General features: G+C 33.7%; 1 pseudogene; it reads right to left on the bottom strand.

Annotated features, from left to right (window-relative positions):
- Nucleotides 1-7,551: 7,551 nt before the first annotated feature.
- LOC142525847 (putative serine/threonine-protein kinase At1g54610) lies at nucleotides 7,552-12,573 on the bottom strand (annotated as a pseudogene).
- Between the last annotated feature and the right edge of the window lie 1,570 nt (nucleotides 12,574-14,143).

The raw sequence follows: 14,143 nt of genomic DNA, 5'->3' as shown, positions 1-14,143 counted from the left end.
TTATTTCAGCTTTAGAAATATATAATTTGACATTTAAATTGTATTTTGTTTTGGCTTTGTGTTATGTTTAATAACTAGTAATTAAAATATATGTTAAAATATTACATATTATCGTTTTAGTTAATTTTTTCGTAAAATATTTAAATATAAATTTTAAATGATTTAAATAAATACCAATCAACTAAACTTTATCGAAATGATTCTTAATTTACTAAGTAACATTTCATAAAACATATAGTGTTAAAAAATATAAATAAAATTTAATTAAACTAATTAAATTTGGATTTTCTTGGTCTCTTCAGTTTTTGACACGTGAAATCGAATCATATAAACTTCGATTTTAACATTTATATCTGAATTAAAAAATTCGATTTCAGATTCAGTTCGACTTTTGGTTTTTTTGGTTTGGATTTACGATTTTTTGGTTTAAACCAAATATTCAAAATTGAGAAAAAAAAAACAACTATTTTAGTCCAATAACTTGATCAATGTTGGATCTAATTCCAATAAGTTTTCAGAGTTTGGTTTTGAAACACTAGCTTTTAATTTTCAGTTATTATGATCAAATTTCTAAAAAGAAGTCCGACAAATTAACAATTTCTGATGTGATGTCAGCATTTGATTCCGTAATTATCCTTCGATGACATACCAACACTCCAATGAAATAAAAGTAAAACACAAAAAAATCAAAATTATCGCAACAAAATCAAACTTTGAAAGTTAGAGGACTAAAAATATTATTTTATTCATTAAAATTTAACTATATTTTTTTTTTTTGAAAAAATAAATTTATTTCTAATAATTCAAAACTGTTGAAAAATATATTTAAAATGTGTGTATTGAATATTTGAATGTTGAATATTTGAATGTTGAAAATAAGAGTTGTAAATATTGAAAATTAGTGTGTGATGATGTAGGTAATGATGTATTTTATTTTTGGCTTATTTGTAAAGATTTCCTATAAATAGATCTCTCATTTGTGAAGAAAATCACAATTGAGTAGAGAGAAAAATATTATAAAGTGTGTAGTTTGGTAAATTTTGAGAGTTTGAGATTTTTACTTTTTGCCATAAATTTTTACTTTTTCACAACACGTTATCAGCACGAAGCTCTAAAAGTCCTCCATCCTTTTCCAAGCTCCAAACAGAAGAAAAAGGTAATAAAAGTAATAATATTTATTTTACTGTTATTTATTTATTGTGTATATATTTAATATATAATATAATGTTATTATTAGAAATAATAAAAATAAATTTTTCAAAAACTTGTTATAAATCCTGGGAGGAAGTTAAGACGACATCCCACACTTCCGGTAAGGGATACGACAAGTATAAAAGCCTATAAGGTTTTTAAACAAAATAACTTACGACACCTCATTATAATAATGTGATATGATATACATAATTATTTAAACATGATTAATATTATATTCACCATATTATTACCATAAAATTATACAAATACATACATTTATTTTTTGTACACCAACGGTCATAAACGGTAACAAAACGGCTAGTTTTTACCATATAAATATCATCTCACAAACACATTCAATCACTCCAACTTTCTCTTCTTCTCTAAAAATTATTCTTCATCAAATTTTCGAAGAAAAAAGAAGATGACTTTCTCAAAGTTATTTTTAATTATTTTGGTTATCATACTCACGAGTCTTTTATTTATCGGAGAATATCCTCCTCGTGTGTTTTCTTTATTTTTACAAATACTTGTACTTGTTGTTTATCCATTACTTTGTATTGCAATATTCATTAACTAATAAAATGCATCGTAATTTTTTTTTAGTACCACCATGTCAAACTTGGCAAAACTCGAATTCATTGCTCTTGATATCACGGAAAAAAATTATATGCCATGGACTATCGATGTATAAATGCATCTTGAGTCATTGGGTCTAAATGAGACCATAAAAGAAAATGGCATATCGACATCCCAAGAAAAGACAAAAGCCATGATATTTTTGCGTTGGCATCCCATGGCTTTGTGGAAGGGATTAAAAGAAAGATTCGAACAAATGAATTTAGTGAGAAATCATCAGGCACGACCCACTGGTTCAACGGCATTTCCTGAAGTAAATGTCGTAAGCAAAAATGAATTTAAATCTGTAAACCAAAATCAAAGTTATAAACAAGATTTTGGTCGAGGACGAAATCGAGGTCGTGGTCGTGGATGTGGACGTGGAAGTGGTCGTGGTCGTGGTCGTGGACGCGGCCGTGGTTTTGAAAATAATCGAGATAGTTACTTTTATAACTCATCTCAAAAGAACGTCCCAAACCATCCACAGAAAAGGCATCATGAAAATATGAGTGTTAATGAGAATCACTCAAAAAGATATGAAAGTTCTTGTTTCAGATGTGGTACTCCAGGACATTGGTCCCGTATTTGTCGAGCCCCTGAGCATTTTTGTAAACTTTATAAAGAATCATTAAAGGGAAAAGAAAAGGAGACCAACTTCACTGAACAAAGTGAACCTTTGAGTGATTCAACTCATTTTGATGCTGGAGATTTTCTGATTGATTTCTCAGACAATGATCAATTTGCTGGTGGAATAAATATGTAAAATATTTTATGTACCCATATGATAATGTTTTATTGTGTGCTATATTTTTGCATTTTATTGTCAGTAATTTTATTTCATTGCATATATTTTTTGAAGTTGAAATATGGAAAATACTATGAGCAAAGCTAAAGTTTGCATACCCGATAGTGGTACAACGCACACTATCCTCCGAGATAAAAGATATTTCTTGGAACTAAAACCAACAAAAACAAGTGTGAATACAATATCAGGTCCTGTAGACTTGATTAAAGAATGTGGTAAAGCACAATTTTTGTTACCTAATGGTACAAATTTTTTTTCAATGATGCTTTATATTCACCACAATCGAAAAGAAATTTGTTGAGTTTTAATGATATATATTCCCATGGGTATGATACTCAAACAATGAATGAAGGGAATAAGAAATATATGTGTCTTATCACATATAAATTAGGAAAGAAATATGTGATTGAAAAACTACCAATGCTCCCTACTGGATTGCATTATACACATATAAGTCCGATTGAATCAAACATGGTAGTTGATAATTCTTCAATATTAACCAATTGGCATGATCGATTGGGACATCCTGGTTCAACAATGATGCGAACAATTATAGAAAATACACATGGCCATCCGCTGAAAGACCAGAAGATCTTTCAGAATAATAAGTTTCAATGTAAAGCATGTTCTCTTGGAAAACTTATTATAAGACCATCACCAGCCAAAATCCAAACTGAATCACCAATGTTTCTTGAACGTATTCAGGGTGATATTTGTGGACCAATCCATCCACCATGTAGACCATTCAGATACTTTATGGTATTGATTGATGCCTCCAGCAGATGGTCACATGTATGTTTATTGTCAACTCGAAATGTTGCATTTGCAAGATTATTTGCTCAAATAATAAAATTGAGGAATCAATTTTCCGATTATACAATCAAGAAAATTAGACTTGATAATGCTGGTGAATTTACTTCCCAAACTTTCAATGATTATTGTATGTCTATGGGAATCATTGTTGAGCATCCTGTTGCTCATGTACATACACAGAATGGATTGGCTGAATCATTGATTAAACGTCTGCAAATGATTGCTAGACCAATGATTATGAAAACAAAGCTCCCTATTTCTATATGGGGACATGCAATTTTATGCTGCTTCATTAATTCGCATCAGACCAAGTGCATATCATAAATACTCCCCATTGCAGCTTGCATTTGGTAAAGAACCAGACATTTCTCATCTGAGAATTTTTGGATGTATGGTGTATGTGCCTATTGCACCACCGCAACGAAAGAAAATGGGACCTCAAAGAAAGGTTGGAATTTATCGGTTATGATAGTCCATCAATCATTTGATATCTTGAACCTCAGACAGGCGACGTGTTCACAGCACGTTTTGCTGATTGTCATTTTAATGAGGAAATCTTCCCAATGTTAGGGGGAGAACAGAAACATACCGAAAAGGAAATTACATGGCATGTATCATCATTGTTACATCTGGATCCAAGAACAAAACAATGTGAAAAAGATGTACAACAAATTGTACACTTGCAAAGAATAGCCAATCAAATACCAGATGCATTTGCTGACACAAAAGGGGTAACTAAATCATATATACATGCTGCAAATGCCCCTGCTCGAATTGAAATTCCAAAGAAACAAATTGAAGATACTCATAATGTCATTAAACGCCTGAAGCGTGGAAGGCCAGTCGGTTCCAAGGATAAAAATCCTCGAAAAAGAAAATTTATAGAGAAACACGATGATCACAAAATAAAGAATGATGTTCCTGAAGAAACACATGATGATCACAAAATAGAGAATGGTGTTCCTGAAGAAACACATGATGATGAAAATATTCTGTCAGAACCACAAACTGACGAGAATCATGAAATCTCTATCAATTACATTAATACTGAAAAAATATGGAACCGAAAAGATATAGAAGAAATTGATGATATATTTTCTTATAATGTGGCAATCGACATCATAAATGATAATGAAGATCATGAACCAAAATCTTTTGGTGAATGTAAAAATCGGCAGGATTGGATAAAATGGAAAGAAGCCATCCAGGTTGAATTGGATTCGCTAAATAAACGTAATGTTTTTGGACCTATAGTCCTTACACCTGAAGGTGTAAAACCTGTTGAATACAAATGGGTTTTTATTCGAAAGCGAAATGAGAAAAATGAAATAGTGAGATATAAAGCTCGACTTGTTGCACAAGGTTTTTCTCAAAGGCCTGGAATTGATTATGAAGAAACGTATTCTCCCGTGATGGATGCAATTACGTTTCGGTATTTGATTAGCTTGGCGGTATCTGAAAATTTAGAAATGCGTCTTATGGATGTTGTTACAGCTTACTTATATGGATCACTTGATAGTAATATATATATGAAATTCCCTGAAGGATTTAAGATGCCTGAAGCACAAAGTTCAAAACACATGGAATGTTATTCTGTGAAATTACGAAGATCATTATATGGGTTAAAGCAATCAGGTCGAATGTGGTATAATCGACTAAGTGATCACTTGATGAAAAAGGGATATGTAAATAATTCAATATGCCCTTGTGTTTTCATTAAGAAAACAACATCCGGATGCGTAATTATTGCTGTATATGTTGATGATTTAAATATCATTGGAACGAATAAGGAAATTCAAGAAGTTGTGTCATACTTGAAGGAAGAATTTGAAATGAAGGATCTTGGAAAAACCAAGTATTGTCTGGGTTTACAAATTGAACAAAAAGAATGTGGAATGTTTGTTCACCAGACAAATTATACAGAAAAGATCCTTAAACGTTTTAATATGGGTAAAGCAAATCCTTTAAGTACTCCAATGATTGTTAGATCATTAAACATAGAAAAGGATCCATTCCGACCATGTGAAGATGATGAAGCTATTCTTGGTCCAGAAGTACCATATCTAAGTGCTATCGGTGCCCTTATGTATCTTACAAATTGTACGAGGCCCGATATATCTTTTGCCGTAAATTTGTTGGCAAGATTTAGCACATATCCAACAAAGAGACACTGGAACGGAATTAAACATATATTCCGTTATCTACGAGGAACGACAGACTTGGGACTTTTATATTCAAAAGATACTAATCCAAGTATAATTGGTTATGCTGATGCTGGATACTTATCTGATCCACACAAGGCACGTTCCCAAACTGGATATGTATTTACTCGTGGAGGCACTGCAATTTCTTGGCGTTCACAGAAACAAACGCTCGTAACAACTTCATCAAATCATGCCGAGATTATTGCACTACATGAAGCAAGTCGTGAATGTGTGTGGTTAAAATCAATGACCCAACATATCCAAATCTCATGCGGATTATCATTCGACGAGAACCCTATGATACTATATGAAGATAATGCTGCATGTGTTGCTCAAATGAAAGAAGGATACATAAAAAGCGACAGAACTAAACATATTCCTCCTAAGTTCTTCGCATTCACCAAGAAGCTTGAGAAGAATAAATGTATTGATGTTCGTCACATTCAATCAAGTGAAAATTCATCAGATCTCTTCACAAAGGCGCTTCCTACGTCAATATTCAGAAAGCATATATATAATATTGGGATGCGCAATCTACGAAATTTGTGAAGAATTGTCGTGTCAACATGAGGGGGAGTTTACGTGACTGCACTCTTTTTCCTTTGCTATGGTTTTTATCCCAATGGGTTTTTCCTAGTAAGGTTTTTAACAAGGCAGTATAAAAACACGTAATGAAGACAATCATTATGATCATCATCACAAGGGGGAGTGTTGAAAAATATATTTAAAATGTGTGTATTGAATATTTGAATGTTGAAAATAAGAGTTGTAAATATTGAAAATTAGTGTGTGATGATGTAGGTAATGATGTATTTTATTTTTGGATTATTTGTAAAGATTTCCTATAAATAGATCTCTCATTTGTGAAGAAAATCACAATTGAGTAGAGAGAAAAATATTATAAAGTGTGTAGTTTGGTAAATTTTGAGAGTTTGAGATTTTTACTTTTTACCATAAATTTTTACTTTTTCGCAACAAAAACTTCAAATCTAATCCAGCTTGGATTTTTTTCAACTGCCTACTTAAGCGGGCTCACAAATTTCGACTGCATTTGCTGCCCGATTAATCCCATCACGTTGTTAATTATTAGTTATGCTATTTATTTTATATTTTAAAATTATAATGTATATAATTAAGTAATTATAATGTTAGTTACATTATTATAATCAGATTTCTGACATCCATGTGGAATTATAAGATGGATCTAGTTAATTTTAAAATAATACTAAATCAAAGTTGTGAAGAAAGATTTTTAAAAAAATGTACGAAAATTAGCCCAAGAAATTAACTTTTTATTATTTTTCAGTCCAAAATGATATACATATTTCTCGGACTCTTCTGCCATAAGCCCAATAATGATCTCCCCCGATCCAACCCACATTTCTTCCTATACCCGGCCCTCGTTTTGAATCCTCCAACCATTTTTCTCGAGGGTGCAATACGCAAAATTAAAAAAATTAAAGTGTTCAATTGTCAATCTTAAAATATACAAGTTCATTTTAAAAAAAATAGTGTTTCCCTGGACGTTTGACAGAGATGAGTGTACCATTATGTGTAGTTGTCATGTATTGGAGTTTAGAGGAATTGTACATTCATGTTCTTTTCTTTTCATTCATATTCTCTTAGAAACCTGTCAGAAACCGCTCATTGTTCATGCAACCTCATAACACCGACGATTACACCCTACCCTCTTCGGCCCAGGTGTCACACGATATATCTTTATCTGTGAAACGGATCAACCCTACCGATATTCACAATAAAAAATAATACTTTAACATAAAAAATAATATTTTTTCATGGATGACCCAAATAAAAGATCCGCCTTAAAAAATAAGACTCGTGATAATGTGTCACATAAGTTTTTGTCATTTCCTTATTACCACTAAAGTGTCAAGAGTAAGGAATTTTCGGGGAATATGATCAAATTCGTTTATTATAGGATTGAGAAAGGGGCTACATTGGAGAACTCCATAGATATAGAACTAAAATGGAAACTTCTATAAATACGACGCCAAAAATGCAAATTTTTTTACCGAACATCCCTACATCGCATTACAGCAACCAATTATCTTGCAATTACATTTCATGCAACGATTTGACCATAATACTGAAAATATAGAAACGTTAATCCTCGATTATCAGAATAAATATACACTAAAACCATCTATTTACATGGTAGCGATGAAACTTCAAACACGCGCCTCCTGAGGCCGGGCTCTACCAATTTTTGCTTTCTCGTGCCTCATGCGTCGCGCGACTTCTTGGATCCGGCGATCATGCTCCTTGAGAACCTGGTCTATATTATTTGAAGGGACGAGTATTGGACCTGAGAAATGATATTTTCTCTCTTTGTTGCCATGTCCATCCTGAGGAGAGAATACATGAAAGCCTTTTTATATAAGCCAAACAAATCAACAAGGGTGGATCCCGCAGGGATCGGAGGCGATGCAATTTTTTTTAGAATAGTATATTTCTACCCAAATTCTATTACATCAACCCTCTCCCAAATCCCTGGATCTCCCCACTACTCCAGACAGTATGCATAAAAATGGAAGCTACTAGGAGATTAGGTAATCATTTCGGGCAGCTGTAGAAAGATGATGAAATTATAAGACAAAAACAAGGTGTTTTTCAAGTTTAGTGCTGAAGCTTACTATAACTGGTTCTTTTGTGCTAGCTCTTCCATTTTCTATTTGTCGGGTGCCAGAAAAGATACGCCTGGGATGTTTTCGATCCTGCTTCCTCGCTGGATCTCCAAATGATTCGGAAAGTCTACCTGCTTGACTTGCAGCTTCTGCATGTGAAGCCCACTCGTCTCGGGATTCAGCTGTTGCAAAAGCCCTGGATGCTACCAAACCTGATAGTGCGGATAAATCACTTCTAGTAGAACCAGTGGAAATATCGTCGTTTTTCCTGCCAGAGTACGTCCACCCCACTCCTGGGGCAAGGGGCCCTGAATGAGAATATCTTTCCGGGCGTTTCTGGGGATGATCTTTGCTCATTTCTATCATACCTTGTACAGGCTGTGGGGTATCAACTGGAAAACCTGAAGCAGCTTCTTCCTCCTGAGAGTTGAACATTTCGCTCGGCTCTTTGAATTAGGATGGCCTTGCCTCTGGGGGAAAAAAGGCATAGAAAAATGCCAGATTCCAATTTATCAGGCCACAGAAAAAAGAGGGAAAAAAATGGGATCGGGGAAGAATGGACCGGAAGACACGAGTATAAACATGTATTTGAATTCCAGTACGTGCCATCCAAAAACATCAAAGTTTCCTATATCATGATAACAGATAGATCTAAGAGTGAGGACTAAAAAGCTTGTTAGAAAAAGAACCGAGCTTTCATCATAAAGGTTGAGGATTTACATATGATAAAACCCCATACCAAAGCCATTAATTTGCTATATTATTAAGGGTCAGACCATTAAAGTAATTATTTTTGGTTTCCAATACTGCCAAAAAAAAATTCCCAAAAATACCCACACTACCCTTTTTTTATGAAAATTGAAATAAGAAAAAAATCGAATTTAACATATGACGGGACACTGAAATTTAATGTAGATTTATATATGCGCACTAATTATGTGCCAAGAGGACCAGTAGTAATTACTAATTATATGTTCAGGAGGAAGCTGCTGTAGTTTGAATTCTCCACAACACAGCATGAAGATTGATTCGGGAAGGGAAAATTAAAGCAGAAGCACTAACATCTAAAACAATCCTTTAGGTTTGAACATTGAATTAAGTTTTGTTTATTTGAGTTTAAGACTGAATCTATCAAATACCTGCATCGATCTTGCTAACTCGGCATTAGTATCGGGTACTGGAGCAGCTTGCAATTCCTTCATTCTTTTGAATTCATTTGCACCCCTTTGTCCCTTAACTCCATGGATTCCTTGCCTGTAAAAATATAGTTCAAGCTAACAAGCCAGCAAGCAAAATTAAGTAACAATGTCCTTTCACCCCTTTGTCCCTTACTTAGGGTCCCATTTAGTGCCAATATATCTTTAGAAGGCTTAATTTGCAATAGATCAAAACTAAAGAAACTTATTTTTCACAAATAAGTACCCAAAAATAGAAAATCACAATCTCGTCACAGAACATACCTTCTTGCTTCCTCTTCCCGTAGTTTTGCATCTATTTCTTTGCTTGGAGGGTACTTCGGTAAACTTGATGGAGAGCAAGCAAATGGCTTTGTTGAGAAGAACTGTAAAAAAATAATAAACAAAAGAACATAGAGCACAATATGATATCCATAAGCCAAGACCTTATCCTAAATTGGACAAAGGGACATCGGCCAACTCGTATCTCAACCCTCATAGATAATTCTAGGATGGTGGCAAATGTATCCACACATACGCGCACGCACGCGCACATACATATATATGTATATATATAGAGAGAAAGGAAGAGACGGAGAGAACTAACCTCACTTTTGAGAGCACTAGCAGCAGTACTTCGACCAGAAGGATCAATTGAGAGTAAGGTCTCCATGAGGCTCACGGCAGCAGCAGGAAGATCCTTAAATGTTTCAGCAATTCGCCGTCTATATGGCTGAACTGGCTTAAACACAGTCGAATGAGGTAATTTTGACTTCCTCCAGTAATCCTCGGAGGGAGAACCACAAAGCTTGAATATCTTATGTAATTGCTCAACCTAAAAAAGTAATAAGACTAGCCTTATGAAAAGAACTGCCAAAGGAATGAGCCGTATATGCAAGAAAAGAACAAACATAGACTAAAATTCACTAGATAAGTATCCAGAAATTATGAGTTCGCATGATAAAAGCCATGTTCCAAATAATACCTCTGTCCTTCCAGGCATGATGGGCTTGCCGACGCATAATTCTCCAAGGATACAGCCAGTACTCCATAAATCAACAGCAACTCCGTACTGAGTTGCTCCAAGTAAAAGTTCTGGTGGCCGATACCACAAAGTCACAACACGGCTTGTTAATGGAACACTTTGACGACTATCAAAACAACATGCTAAACCAAAATCTGCGATCTTCAAGATGCCATTATTATCAATTAAAAGATTTGAACCCTTAATATCTCGATGCAGGACACCACGATTATGACAATAATCTAATCCAGACAACAGCTGCTGCATGTAGCACTTCACCTAAAAAATACACCAGAAACCAAAGTTACAATTTTTCCAATTAGTGTTGCATTTAAGACAGGAAACAAGATAGAAGAATTCATCACAAAAATTTACCTGCGCTTCTGTAAACTTGACTCCAGGGAGTGAAGCGAGTCCTGTGAGATCATGTTCCATATATTCAAAAACAAGATATAAACTGGATGATGTTCTTGAAGTGACCAAGCCTTCCAGTTTGATTATATTTGGATGATCAAGGTTTCGCAAAATAAGAATCTCCCTGACCATAAATTTGACACTTTCTGGATCCATATTATCAAAACGAACTTTTTTAAGAGCGACAACTTTGTTTTGCAGGAGATCACGACCCTTGTACACACTACTGTAAGTACCCTGGCCTATCTGCAATTATAAAATGCTCACAAAAGAACCCAAAACAAATCACATAAAAATGGAACACCGAACACAAATCCCTGGCCAGTCCCTTGCATGTATATGAACGGAAGAGATATTTTTCACTACAAAAAAATGACAATTTGGGAATATGCACACAGCTTTCATTCTTGGATGTATCCATTGGATATGCTTCTCCGCAAATCCCAGGTAACCCTGAACTAAAGGAACAAGACCAGCATACTTCAGAAACAATTTAGTTGATAAAACCTTTAACTCTCGGATTTCTGCGAAATCTACATGCTTTAGTTTGATTTAGAAAAGGCATTCAAATCATACTTTCACACCATAGAAAGTGCATATCTTGTAATGAATTTAACAAGAAGACCCAAAAAAATACCTTATCAAGCTTTTCGAAAGTGTCTGCTTTACGGGGTATCCATCCCCGAATAGCTTCACCTGCCCCTGCAACGAGCCAAGATGGCCATCCAGCTGCAACCTGTTCTCCTTCTACAGCTTTAGGAATATTTACCACTAAAGGAAAATTGTTCGCGGCTTCAGGGGCTTCTCTTTTCTTGTCATAGTAATCATCTCTCACCCTTCTTGATGCGTTTACTTTTTTATCAATCAATCCAATTCTTACACTACGATTCTCCAAGTTCTCCTTCAGACGAAAGCTCTCATCTCTTTTTGAGGAAATCGCTCGAGCTGCGCGTAATTCTGATGTTTTCCTAATCAATTCTCTCTGCTTAGGACTCTCCTCACTGTCTTTGATTACTGAAGAAGCTTTACCACACACACAACCCATAGTTTTCACCAATAACAATCAAACCCCTCTTCCAAACTCGTAAATAACAGCCAATCCACTGTATAATCTCTTCAAAATCTCTCAGTTTTCAGAAACCCATGACGAAAATGGCATCCATCATAATATTAAGGTGAATCCAACCACATAAATCAAGACCCAATTCAATACAAAATCGAATACTGTCATGCAACACCCGACCGGACTTTGAAATGAAAAATCAGCTTCTTCGACAATTCAAAACCACAAACCAAGGAGCCATAATTTACGCCATAGCTTCACGCACAACAGTATATTGAAAAAGAATCAAACTTTAAAACCGGATCAAAGAAAATCAATTACCAGATTCTCGCACAAACTCAAATCTTGAGCAAAAACGAAGCAAGCCCAGAAACAGTCTGCGCAGATTGAGGAATTGTTGATTACCTGCCACAAAATTCTTCAAAGAATGATGAAAAAGACTGAGTCTTGAATAAAATTAATGAGCTGTGCTATTGACTATTCAACACGCTTAATAAAAATTAACTAAAATAAGATACTCTAGAACACAAATCCTGTCTTATTTAGAGAGAAACGATGAATGCCGGCAAGTCTACTTCTCTCTACTCTCTGTACACGCGCGCATATATATACATATATATAACACAGATTCACAGTCAAGACTTGATGACGGCGTGGGACTGTCCTTTTCCAACTACAGATTGGTAATGTTCTTTATTATTTTAACCTCTCCTTTTCTTTTTCTCTTTGAACAAATTTCTTTTCGTTTTGGATGGTCCGAAAATAATGTACAAAATAAAATTAAGTTTTTTTATTGTTTCAAAAGTTTAGTTAATATGCATCGAAAATAGTATATATATATAGGTTCTCACGTCACAAAAAAATACAGCAGAACCCAATAATTTACTTCAAATTGATAAATCTTACTTGGTAAAAAGTAGATGATTAATGTTTAGTAGCTTCTAATAAAAAATTTATAAAATAAATTAATTGCCAAATTCATTAAAAAAATTACATTGTGTAAAGCAGAGATATAGATTTTAATATCAATGTGAGTCCCCTTCGTTCGAGATATATCAAAATGATGAAGTTAAATATTAATCAACATATTTAAAATCAGAAATTCACATCATATATTAGACCCAAATGTTGATTATATTCAATTCTTAGCAATAATCTTAATGGAATAGTACTTGAGCATGCAATGTGTCTGAAATATAGAAGAAAAAAAATTGCATATAAAAAGAATTTAATTTAATTTAAATTAAATTAAATATATGCAAATCACAAAAACTTGTGTGAGACGGTCTCACGAGTCGTATTTTGTGAAACAGGTCTCTTATTTGGGTCATCCATTAAAAAGTATTACTTTTTATACTAATAGTATTATTTTTATTGTGAATATCGGTAGGGTTGAGCCGTCTCACGGATAAATATTCGTGACACCGTCTCACAAAAGACTTATTTTATGTAAATTTAGTTTGTTGTCACAAAGTCAGATCAAATTCAGTTAGTAAAAATTTATCCCACTTAATAATATAATAGTATAGATATGCAGAAAAATTATATTTTTTGTCAAGTAATTTATATTGCTCTCATTTTATGTCCAATTATTGATTATTTGATAACAATAATAATATGCATATTTTCAGTACTGTAATTTATATTTCTTTCATTTTTGTCAAGTTATTGATAAATTATAAAAAAAATAAGCTTCATTGAATGCTTATAATTATTTAGTTTTTCACAGTGTGGACACCCTACATGTATGTTGTTTCGCACTTTGGGGTGGAAAAATAAAGCATACAAAATATATATATTATTTACTTTAATATTTAAAATAAAAAATTTAAATAAAGAAAATAGTGGTGTACGCCAAGCCCGTGAAAAATAATTCGTCCACTAAATCATGAGAAACTTGCACGAACTACATCCCACTTGCTATCGTCTACAAATATATACACACACATATATACATATATGCTCTTAGATCATCAGCAAGCAGCGTACATTAATTAATATGGAATTTATGTATTTCGTTGTAATTCAAATATTTTAAATCACAAAGTAGTCCAAATACCAAGCTTCGATCGGTCTACCCATCAACAATATTGCATCTCAACAATCTCTCTCAATAATTGGTTCTATTTGCAATAAATGATAATCGAACTCACGACATTGACTTTGATATCAATCATATGACCGAACG

Source organism: Primulina tabacum, chromosome 15 (assembly GCF_025594145.1).
Source record: "Primulina tabacum isolate GXHZ01 chromosome 15, ASM2559414v2, whole genome shotgun sequence".
Lineage (NCBI taxonomy): Eukaryota > Viridiplantae > Streptophyta > Magnoliopsida > Lamiales > Gesneriaceae > Primulina > Primulina tabacum.
The sequence above is the reverse complement of the archived record's forward strand: the minus strand, read 5'-3'. Positions and strand labels throughout refer to the sequence as shown.